This window comes from Ursus americanus, chromosome 15 (assembly GCF_024610735.1).
Source record: "Ursus americanus isolate L20-20 chromosome 15, mUrsAme1.1.p, whole genome shotgun sequence".
Lineage (NCBI taxonomy): Eukaryota > Metazoa > Chordata > Mammalia > Carnivora > Ursidae > Ursus > Ursus americanus.
Genome location: NC_142141.1, coordinates 27479532 through 27490429, shown reverse-complemented (window position 1 = coordinate 27490429; position 10898 = coordinate 27479532).

Below are 10898 nucleotides of genomic sequence, written 5' to 3'. Positions count from 1 at the left end.
TCAAATTTACCTCCATCCCTTTTTCTTCACTGCCACTATTCTCTTGTAGACACTGTTTACCTCTTACCTGGATTATTTCAACAGCCTCCTATATCTCTACTTTGGTCTTATTCAATTTGCCATTCCATTCCCCCTGCATTGCTGCAGTTTTCTTCCTGAAAGGAAAATCTGATCATGCTATTCTATTCATTAAATGTCTTTAATAGATGAAAATGTACCTCATGATTCAATCTCCTACAGCCTTTTCAGACTTGTCTCCTACTACTCACTGCCCTAAATCATATGCTCCAATAATATGAAATTGCTTATAATCTTAGCATGTATTACACAGTTTCATATCCTTGCCCTTGAACAAGCTACAACGGCCTGTCTTCTTGTTTGTGAACTTCTCCTCATGCCAGATCACACTCCTGCTCTGAGGTTAGAGATGGAGGAGAATCACCTTCTCTCTGAATTTTTCCCAACTTGTCAGATAACATTAAATATTCCCTCCTTAGTACTCCACTAGATTAATCACAGTCAGAAGAGACACTTGTATTATACAATAAATTCAACCAACAAAAATTTATTCAATTCCTACCAGGTGCCAGGTACTGTTCTAAGTGCTGGAGATACAACAGTGAGCAAAACACAGTGTATCTATCTGCCTTTCAGAAGCTTAGCACCTAGTGAGGGAGACAGATAATCAAACATCAGTTACAATTTGATGGCACTATCTTGCACTTGCTTATATGTCTATCTAAATTGTTGTGTGTTTCTCCCACTAGATAGGAAGTTTTTTGAAGTCAGGAAAAATGACTTACGCACTTCTGTATTCCTAAAATTTCACACTATTCCAGGCGTATAATAAACATCCAAATATTTGTTTTAAGTAAGTGCGTAAAGTAACCCAAATCTGTAGCAGATTGTTATAGAGCAATCACGTGCTCTCACAGAAAATATGCACCCCCAACTCTTTTTACTTCCCCTTATGTTGAATCCAGCATTACCATAATTTCAGTGATGGGGGCTTCCAACTTAGCTTATTTAATGTTTCTACAATACTATTAGATTTCATGCTCATACTGAACTGAAATCTGTTTCCTTATGTCTTTAATTTTATTCCTAGCTCTAATTCTATCCCTGAAGAACATACAGAATGAGTCTAGTCCCTCATTCAGATGACGACTTTCAAATACTTGAAAACAATTATTGTATTCCTTCTATCTCCAGCCATAATATCTGTAGTGCTTTCAAACATTTCTTGCTCTAGGGTTTTAAGTTTCTCCTCTGTTGTGGACACCTAACTTCTATTGGCATGCAGTGCATTTTGGCTGTGGCCTTTTAACTGTTAAAAGACTACGAAGTGGTTTGAAAGATGTGTTAAGATTTCTCTAAAGTGTGTTAGGTATTTGGGGATCATTCAGCAACTGGGCTGAGAAGTAGGGGATGAGTTACACTATTACTACAAGAAAAAGTATTGTTTAAAGAACTGGCATGTATTAACTTGCTATACTTTTGTTCTGAGATGTTAGGTGGGTCAGTGGTTCTACAAGTAGGCATCACATATTGGAAGATACTTTGTACGGAATATAACCCCTATATAACTGTAATATTCTTGTGGGCAGTGTCTGCATGTGAGTTTAGTTGGGTTTTCAGGTCATTCCAAGTGACCAGAAAATCTGGCCCTTAATACCTAAAGAACCTGGAGAAAGAACAGCAAACAAAGCCTAAACCAAGTAGGAGAAGAGAAATAATCAACGTTAGAGCAGAAATCAAAGAAACAGAAACCAGAAAAACAGTAGAACAGATCAACGAAACTAGAAGTTGGTTCTTTGAAAGGATTAATAAGATCGATAAACCTCTGGCATTAATTTTCATGGAAGGGTAGAGGTGAAGCAGCACATGCAAACCTAAAGTTCTTTCAAGATAACCTTTTAGAAATAGGGGGGAAATTGAAGGTCTTGCTCTGAAGAGATGTGGCAAAGGTGGCAGATGAACTAGAAAACATCTCAAAAGATCATGGGTGACCTACAGCAAGCTTCAAAGTAAGTAACCTTGTTCAAAGTGACAAAGGTGACAAAGATAGACTTGTGGTAATAAGATAACATCTCTAAAGCTCAGACTCTGGATATCTAGGTATTAAAGCAACTGTAGCAGCCCATTTTGTAGGTTCTGCCAAGATACAAGCCATCAAATTGCATATGGAGCCATACAAGTCCCTCTGAAGATGATTTAATATCTAAATATATTATCACAGCATAGTGAATGTGCCAACTTCTTTCATTGCTTTTTATCTTTGTATATGTTATTGCCTTGGTTTGGAATGCTCTCCTATTTTATCTTATGTGTATTCAGTTCATCCTTTAAGATACAATGCAAATACAACCCCCTAGGTACTGAGACTGGGGGAGAATTCAATGGCAAGAAGAAGGTTCAACAGCCAGAAAAGTCAGAAGCCAGTAGCAGACGTGCCCCAGAGGCTGCCCAGAGTTAAAAGTAAGGAAGCCCAAGTTGCTACCAAGTTCAAGGGCAAGCACAATGCAAGAAATATAGGACAAATCCAAAAAGATCTAAGTAAGGGAGATACAGTAAACAGTGGTGAAACAGGGCATGAAGAGCAAAAACAGAAGCAAACAAGTGGGCCTAGATGGCTATCACCAAAGGGGATTGAAAACTCTGTGCTTATTTTTACTGAATATGGGCTTCATGGTTGGCTTATATAAAGGCATAGCACCGAGACAAATTCTGTACATGATTTATATCTTTAAATGTCTGTCTCCCCCAAGGGACAATAAACAATAAATAGGACAGGCAATAAACTCCATAAGAAGGAGCCTTTTCTTTATGTTTTTCTCTGTAGTTCCAAGGAAAGAAAGAAAATCTCAGAGAGGGCAGTCACACTGCATCATACTGACTGAATGGGTATCACTCAATTACCACCTGACAGGGGCCTTAAAGGTTATCTATTCTGAATCTCTTTTATAATAGAGATGATATGATTGATCTACTTCCACCTTTGACCTCAAACAATTGTCTTTACCACTGCTAATTCATTATGCGCTATCTACAACAGTATTGTGCTTTTAGTTTTCTACTTAACTTTTTACGTACCTGTCTTAATTCCCAAATCCAACTGTAATCTTCTTGTAGGTAGTGTTTATGTGAAACTTTATTTTGGTCGAATGTTCATTCCAAGTGACCAGAAAATCTGGCATTGATGTGCACAAAACTTTTTGTTCAAAATACATTTTGGAGGCAGCAATAGAAGAAACAAAACATGAAAGTTTTTTTTTTTAGCAGTATGAATTCAACTTAGGAAAACCTCAAAAAATTTTATGAATTCCATTTGTTTCTTCGAGAATTGGTTGTTTTTATGAATGAGAAAAGTGAAAAAAAAAACCTGATTGTTTTCACAGTTGAATGTAGGGAAAAAGCTTTGAATGTGGTAAAATGCTCCAGGAGATTTTCATACACTTTTTCCTAAACTTTAACATAATTACTAGGAAACTGGTTTTTGAAAATGTGTCTGTGACAATATGCTATTGTTGAAGATATGATGTGTGTGTGTGTGTGTGAATTTTTAACTACCTTAACTTGTTATTATCCTATTAGATCATTTTGACTATTTAGTTTCATTGGTGTTACAAACTAATTCTTTGAGAAACCTAATCACTCAGTATCCAGTATCTCTTTTTTTGTTCTGCAACAGTGCGACAGAATTACTATGACTAAAACCAAAGTAAACACAAGTTAATAGTTACTGGAAAAAAGTTATTCTCTTAATAAAGAAACACCATTTTCACAAGGCGCAAGGCCACCACTGGTACATTTATGGTTCTGCCTTGGGCAGGAAAATAAACTAAATGACCTCCTTCCATCATTTCCAGCCCTACGATTCTATCAGCAAAAGGCTTTCAGAGTCATGTGATAGCATAAGCCAAGACTGCTGGTAATTTCAAAGTCTTTCAACTATTCTCCCAGGAGTTTTATCCTCTCTGGGCTATAAGCTTCATTTTAGAAATATGGGAGATGAGTATGATAAAGCAAAGGCGCATTCCTTGTGGATCCCACTTGGAAGGACATGTGGGCATGTGCAGTTATAAATCAGCAGCCATACCTATATGCTCTTGAGCATTCCCATCATGACTCAATCCAGATATTCACTTAATAAGTGAGTTCATACTCAGGAGACATAGCCAAATTTCAACCAATTTACATTTCTCACCTTTGGCAATATTTGACAAGCTTGGTCAACTGTGGTTTTTTACAAAACCCAATCAGGTAAATTTTTACTGGATTCTAGTTTCAGTGTATAATCTCTTTTTCTTTACATCAACAACACGTGATTCAAGGAAAAAAGTACACTACATTCTGACCAAAAAGAACTTTGACCTTATCTATATAAGGCAAGCACTTTCAAATATAAGACACCTATAACCTCCACACCCCCATCCCTCACCTTAATTCAGTCTTGGTTCTATACACAGCTAGAAATAAAAATAAAAGAAAAAAATTTGGGAGCAAATAATACTATAGAGTTAGATATAGACTCTTGGCAGTAAAAAAAAAAAAAGACTCAAAAATATATTTCACATGCTTTCTTTCAGATAGAAGGTCCAGATTAATGTCTGTGAAGAAATACACCCTTTTATTTCCTAACAAAGCCCAGGACATCCCCAGAAAGCCTATCTTGAGAGTCTTTGACAATTCTTGGTCACTTTGTTTGGCTCTATGACAGTCAAAAACCTATTGTCCGCAGAAATTTTCCTTCAATATAATTAAGATGTTCAAAGCAAAAAATTTAAGTTTTAAATTGTTTCCTCCTGCCAATCCAGTCTTTCCATTAAATTGCTAACAAAATAATGAACAATTCATTTGCTATGAAAATGTTCCCACTTTTATCATAGCAAACAGTCTAAAGAAGGATACATTCATAAGTCTATCTATTCATCTAAAAAGATGAGAAGTGATATGGCTCACTTATTGATGAATTTTTTAAAAAGCAAGCCACAAACCAACACGTACCCTACAATTTCAAGTTGGAAAATATACCTGCATATATATACATTAAAAATCTCCCTCTGCTGCTCCCCACTACTTGTGCTCTTTCACTCACTCTCAAATAAATTTTTAAAAAATCTTAAAAAAAAAGGAAAAGGAAAAAAACAAACCACAAAACAAAACAAAACAAAAAATAGACTACAAAGCTATAAACCACTACCTTAATGCTGATTATCTCTGAATGGTGACTATGAATATTGATATTTTCTTCCTTATATGTCAGTGTCTTTTCTGAAATGTTTAAAACAGCATGCATGATGGGTTTTCCTGCTTGTACATACAGTATTTTTTAAATTTAAGCATATAAACATTTTTTTATTATTTTAATATTATTTTAAAAATTAAATTTTTTTCATTAAAAAAAATAAAATGAAAAAATATTAGTCAAAATAAGTCTGCACTAAACCGTCAATTAGTTATTTTCCCCCAATATGAATTTCACCTGGAATTTAGAGTTCAATTGTAAGTTGGGAAATTATACTAAGAACCTATAAAATGTATTCATTAAAACATTTCTATACAGTTCTCCTGCATCCTGTAGGTGTGGCAAATGAATGACTAAAACTCATACCAATTTCAGCAACTCTCACCCTCTAAACATTTGCATTACTTTCACAACCAAAGAGTACACCATTGACCAAATAAATCTTAAGCTATAACTCTATCCCAAAAAAGGAGATGAGTCACAAGCCACTTTTAAAAAATACAATAGGATTTTTTTTCTTGTAATGAATGTTGAAAGGGAAATGTTTTACTTGTCCTGACAACTCTAGCAAGCTATAGCCCAAAAATATGAGTAGGATATTGAGCCAAAAGCTTTTCTAAGGCTAGACAAATACCAGCGGCATTAATAAAGGACCAGAGAGACACCTATTGCAGCATTCTTGGGGGTTTACAATGTGATTATTGTTTTATGAGAAGAGAAGATATCTTGAATGCTGTGACAATTTTATTTCCTAGAGGCCAGAAAAACTAGAAGGTGAGAGGGGCACAGTATCCAATGAGGGAAGAGTATAATGGCCAAATGCCTGATCAAGGAGGCATTTATGAGATCTTTCCCACTTTCACGAGAATTTTTATTCATCTTTTGAGTCAGAAGTTTGTTTCTGTGGCAATGAAGATGCATATAAACACTGGGGGATGTTTCTATGGTCCTGTCTTCCACTGGATACCAGGATGGACACTCTGCTCTGCTCATAATGATACATTTTAGTCTAAGTTTGGCCTTTCAAAATGCACCAGTAACGTACCAGCAACTCTCCCTACCTCATGAAACATATTTCCCCTATTTTAAGTTCATTTAATAGCAATTCACACCCAACTATATGAAACCAGCCAGTCTCAAGGTCTAAAATGAGTAATACTCTGCTCTTTTATCAAAATTGTAACTAATGATTAGGTATAATTTTGCACCCCTCCTCCTACTCCCTGCCCATAGTTGGAGGTGGAGAGGTAAGATTAAAAAAAAAAAAAAAAGTCTGAGAAGTCCAGCCTGTCTTTACTACTCAAAGCCAGGACTTTGAGCTTTCCTCACTGCCTTGGAAGTTAGATGTCTTCTTCTGACCCTACCACCCTGGGCAGAACAGTCAGGCCAACAGAGAGACACGGCCTGGTTCTCACCATAACTGTGGATACTCTGTCCAGTGCCCAATCTGATTTTGTCCTTCAAACCAGAAAATACAGGGTTCTTGATTATGTGGAAGGAAAAGGTTGATTTCTTGCTGATTTTCCTCCTTTACCCAGGTTGTACCAATAAGAAAGAACAATTGCCAGGTTCCTCCCAGAGGGAACGGTGCCCTGGCAATGAATGGTACACATGATTTGTATGTCTAAAAGGAGCCACTGACAATGGTGGAGAAAGCCAGAAAGCATCTGGGAAAATCCCTGACAAGGCATGCCTTGCTTTCAACCTCTATACCAGGTGTCACACACGGGACGAAGCATCATCTTTCATGGCCCAGTACAAACTTGTACCATGGGACTTAGGCCAAGCATGATTCCTTTGGGCTTGCCCAGTTCAAACTTGTAAGGTGTGTCCCCTCTGCTCTACCCCCAACCAACATACCCACACACATGCACACATTCCCATGCCATCTCAGCCCATCCCATATGTAATCTCATCAATCATAAGGGAAGTATTTTATTTTTAATTCTAAAACTGCAGTATATACTGCAGAAGGTTTTGTACCCTTTGGATTATGGGGCCCAAAATTTGTCTTTTGCAGCTGATATGCTTAACTTGTTTCCTATTAACTTGTTAACACTTTTTAAGAAGAGTAGGCTAGCTTCCACATTTCTCTGTAAGTCTAGATAGGATAGGCTCTGAGCCTGAAACACTGGAACGATAACAACAAAAAAGGGGTAGAAGGGAATTATTTAAAAAAAAAAAAGTACTAGTCTTCTTGTACTAAAACTGGTATTGCCCTACTCTATTTTAATAATCATAGTTAATCCACTGAAAAAATCTTACGGTATATCTAACAATCATTTTTCTTGTCTGATATACATTGCATGAATGTTTAAAAACTGGAAGATGGAGAGAAAATCTTTTGCTTCTTTTGGAATCTGTTGATACCTTCCTGTTTTTGTCTCTTGCATAGGCCTTGTTCAGTGGATGAACTCTGTGAGACACAGATTCCTTTCAGGACTGAGGTGCTCATTCCCCAGCTGCTGCAAACTGCTTTCGAACTAAGGCGTTTTCAACCAAGTGGTTCTCTAGAAATTGCCCTCAGCTGAAGGAGAATGCCTGACCAAAAATTATGATACTTCCCCTCCCCCAGGTACAGCCTACTTCCAATGCTTGATTATTGCGAGGCTAGAAAGGCCCAGGCCCCTTACCTCAATGGGAACAACTCTAAAGGGCCATCCCTGCTCCGAACTCCCCATAAGATCACCTGACGCTTCTCTTGCAATTGCATTACAATGCAACTTCTCCCTCTGACTTCCTGTTTCCCTCACCTCTCACAGACAGTCCTGAAATCCTATCTGGGTGCACCTATACGCAAATCTCCATCCCAGATTTTTCACCTGGGTAACCAAGCTGACAACAGCTCCCAGATGCTGTTCTGGGAACCACACCCTGAAATAAGATTTTGGAGCTGGATTTCTCACCAACTGGCCAGCAATGAAGATTAGTGGTAGGTGGTACACTGACTGCCCTTAGCATGCAATGCATTGTGAAAAACTTCAGGGGTGAAAGGACCACCAATGTAGTTTGCAAGACCTACTGCAAAATTAAAATTTTGTGGGGCCCCTTGTTCAAAATAAAAGGGGGCAGGGCAGAAGTCCTGCTAAAATGTAAGGCTTCTTCATTTTCTCTGCAGTCTCTGACTTAGAGCTTTTATTTGCTATCTGCTACTGTCAATTTAAAATTTTTATTATTAGTATGAGCCTTACTACTTATCTTTATACTGTGCAATATTATTTTAAAATGCAAAGATAAGATTATTTAACTTATATGCAGAGTCAGTGAAAGTATTTCCTTACTTACACACGCATCTGTATTTCATTTTTGGCAGAGCAGTGGAAACACTGCACAAAAATAACTTGACTGTTTTCATTTCACTTTTTGATATATGCATATCCTACCAACACTATCTTTGGCTTATTGATGAGTAAGGTAGGACTAGAAAGAAAAGAAACTATGCCCTATCTTTCTCTTTCCTTCTGTCATCCCAGTCCCCACCTCTTAGTTGCAAACTTAAAATGCTTATCTTTTACTTGCTTTGCAGCTCCCTGACCTCCCACATATGCTGGAAGAATTCTGTGTTCTTGAAACATGACATGTGCTAATGGAATAGCAAAGAATGATGGTAAAAAATAATGCACCTATCTCTGCTATTTATGCACATATCCATTACCCCATTTGACTTCACTTACAAAACACAGTGCAAAGATAAAATTATTAAGAATTAAAAAAAAAAAGAATTTCAAGATGGTGATAGCACAGCACTAAACCAAGCCTGGGACTCCTCTAAGCACACGGCCCTGTGCAATTCTGCTAGTCGCAAATCCATGATGCCAGCCCTGAGTGTGAACTAAGTCAGGATATTGTGAGAAGGAAATGCACAGGCAGAAACATCTCAGGCATTTGCTAGGTTCATAAGGACTATGAAATTACATGGCTGTTACTGGGAGCCACTGATGCACTGGAGAAAGACAATGGAAAGCTGAGGGTGATTAATCACCAATATAAGGCGAAATGCAAAAGATTTTGGCAAATGAGAATCTCATCTCCTGCCACCAAAGGGCAGAAAAGACTGAGTACTTAATGACTGTAGTAGCATAGCCCCAAAGAGAGCTGAATTCTCAGTCTCAGCAGTTTTGTTCTACCAAGGTCAAGGCCCTGATTGGGAAAGAACGGAACCCTGAAAATTGGAATGAGAACGTCTAAGTTGATTTGGTCAAAAATCTTTAATTTCCAGATTCCCTGAACCAGAGATTAGCCAATTTTTTCCATAAAAAGGCAGATAGTAACTATTTTAGCCTTTGTGAGCCATAGGGTTGCTATCACATCCACTCACCTCTGCTGTTGTGGCATGAAACCAGCTATAGACAGAGACCATAGATAAATAAAAAGGTGTGGCTCTGATACGATAAATATTTATTTACAAAAATAGACCAGGTTCAGCCTAAAGGCCAAAGTTTTTTCAGACCAATCAAATTAAAATCATTAGATAGAAGTGGAACAGTAAATATCAAGCAAAAGCAGGGCCAGAAAGTACAAGAAAGAGGCCTGAGCAAACAGCCAACCCCCACATCATCTACAACTGATACATCCAAGTCTCTCACTCAGCTTGCACCTTGTGGTGCAATGGGGGTGGGAACCTCCTTTGAAGAAAAACAAATGAGCTTTATTGGCTGATGAATCAACTTGGTATTTGGTGCAACCCAACACTGGGCTATTGCTGTGCTATGATCCTACTCAAGGTGAGAGGTAATCCTTCAAAGGACAGGACATTAGGTAATGCTGGGCATCCGTTTTGTATAGAATGAAACTGGCCCAAGCTAAATGTATGCAGAATCTTGGGCTAAGAGGTGCAGGTGGGGGAAGGTGGTTATGAATGGTCAAGTGCTTAGGAAGAAAAAGAATGAAGGACCAAGGAAGAGGTATATAGACGGGGATCACGACCTACCATGTTTGTCTTGTCCTTATATTTATTTGAGTAATCTTTTTAGTGTCTCCTAGTGTGCCAGCCATGGTAGTAAATGATGAGATTACCAAAGTGAATTAGATGAGGTCTCTAATCCTTGAGAAGCTCTATCTAAATGGGGAAAATAAGCATGTAAACAACTAACCTGAATAGAATGGGATCAATGATACCCTATTTAAAGGAAAAGAAAAAGTGCCACAGGAATCCAGAAAGAGCAGAAGAATGAAGAAAAACTTTATGGAGGACAGAACATAGAAACTTACATAATGCATCAAGTATAATGTTTAAAAGAAAGAAAAGGAATGTCCTTTCCTTCCCACAGGCATAAATCCTATTCCTAATTCTGTCTTCCCACCCAATAACTATTCTCTACTTTTTCCTGAATAACAAAAATCAAAATTCAGGGTGGCTATATTACCACTTTAAAATACCTCCTCCAACTGGCCAATGAGATATAAAAGCAACTCTTATTAGATGGGATTTTGAAAAACTTTTTAAAAATTATTATTTAAAAGGGGTAGAGCAAGCTCACATGTGCCTTTTGTTTTTTTGCTTTTTGTCCTTAGCCTGAAATTTGAATATGATGCCTAGAAGTGAAACTTAAGTCCATGAGGATGAAAGCCATGTATTAAGGATGGGAGAACAACAATGAAAAAAAGGAATTATCCTGATTCCTCATTGACATCCTCAAACACTGACACT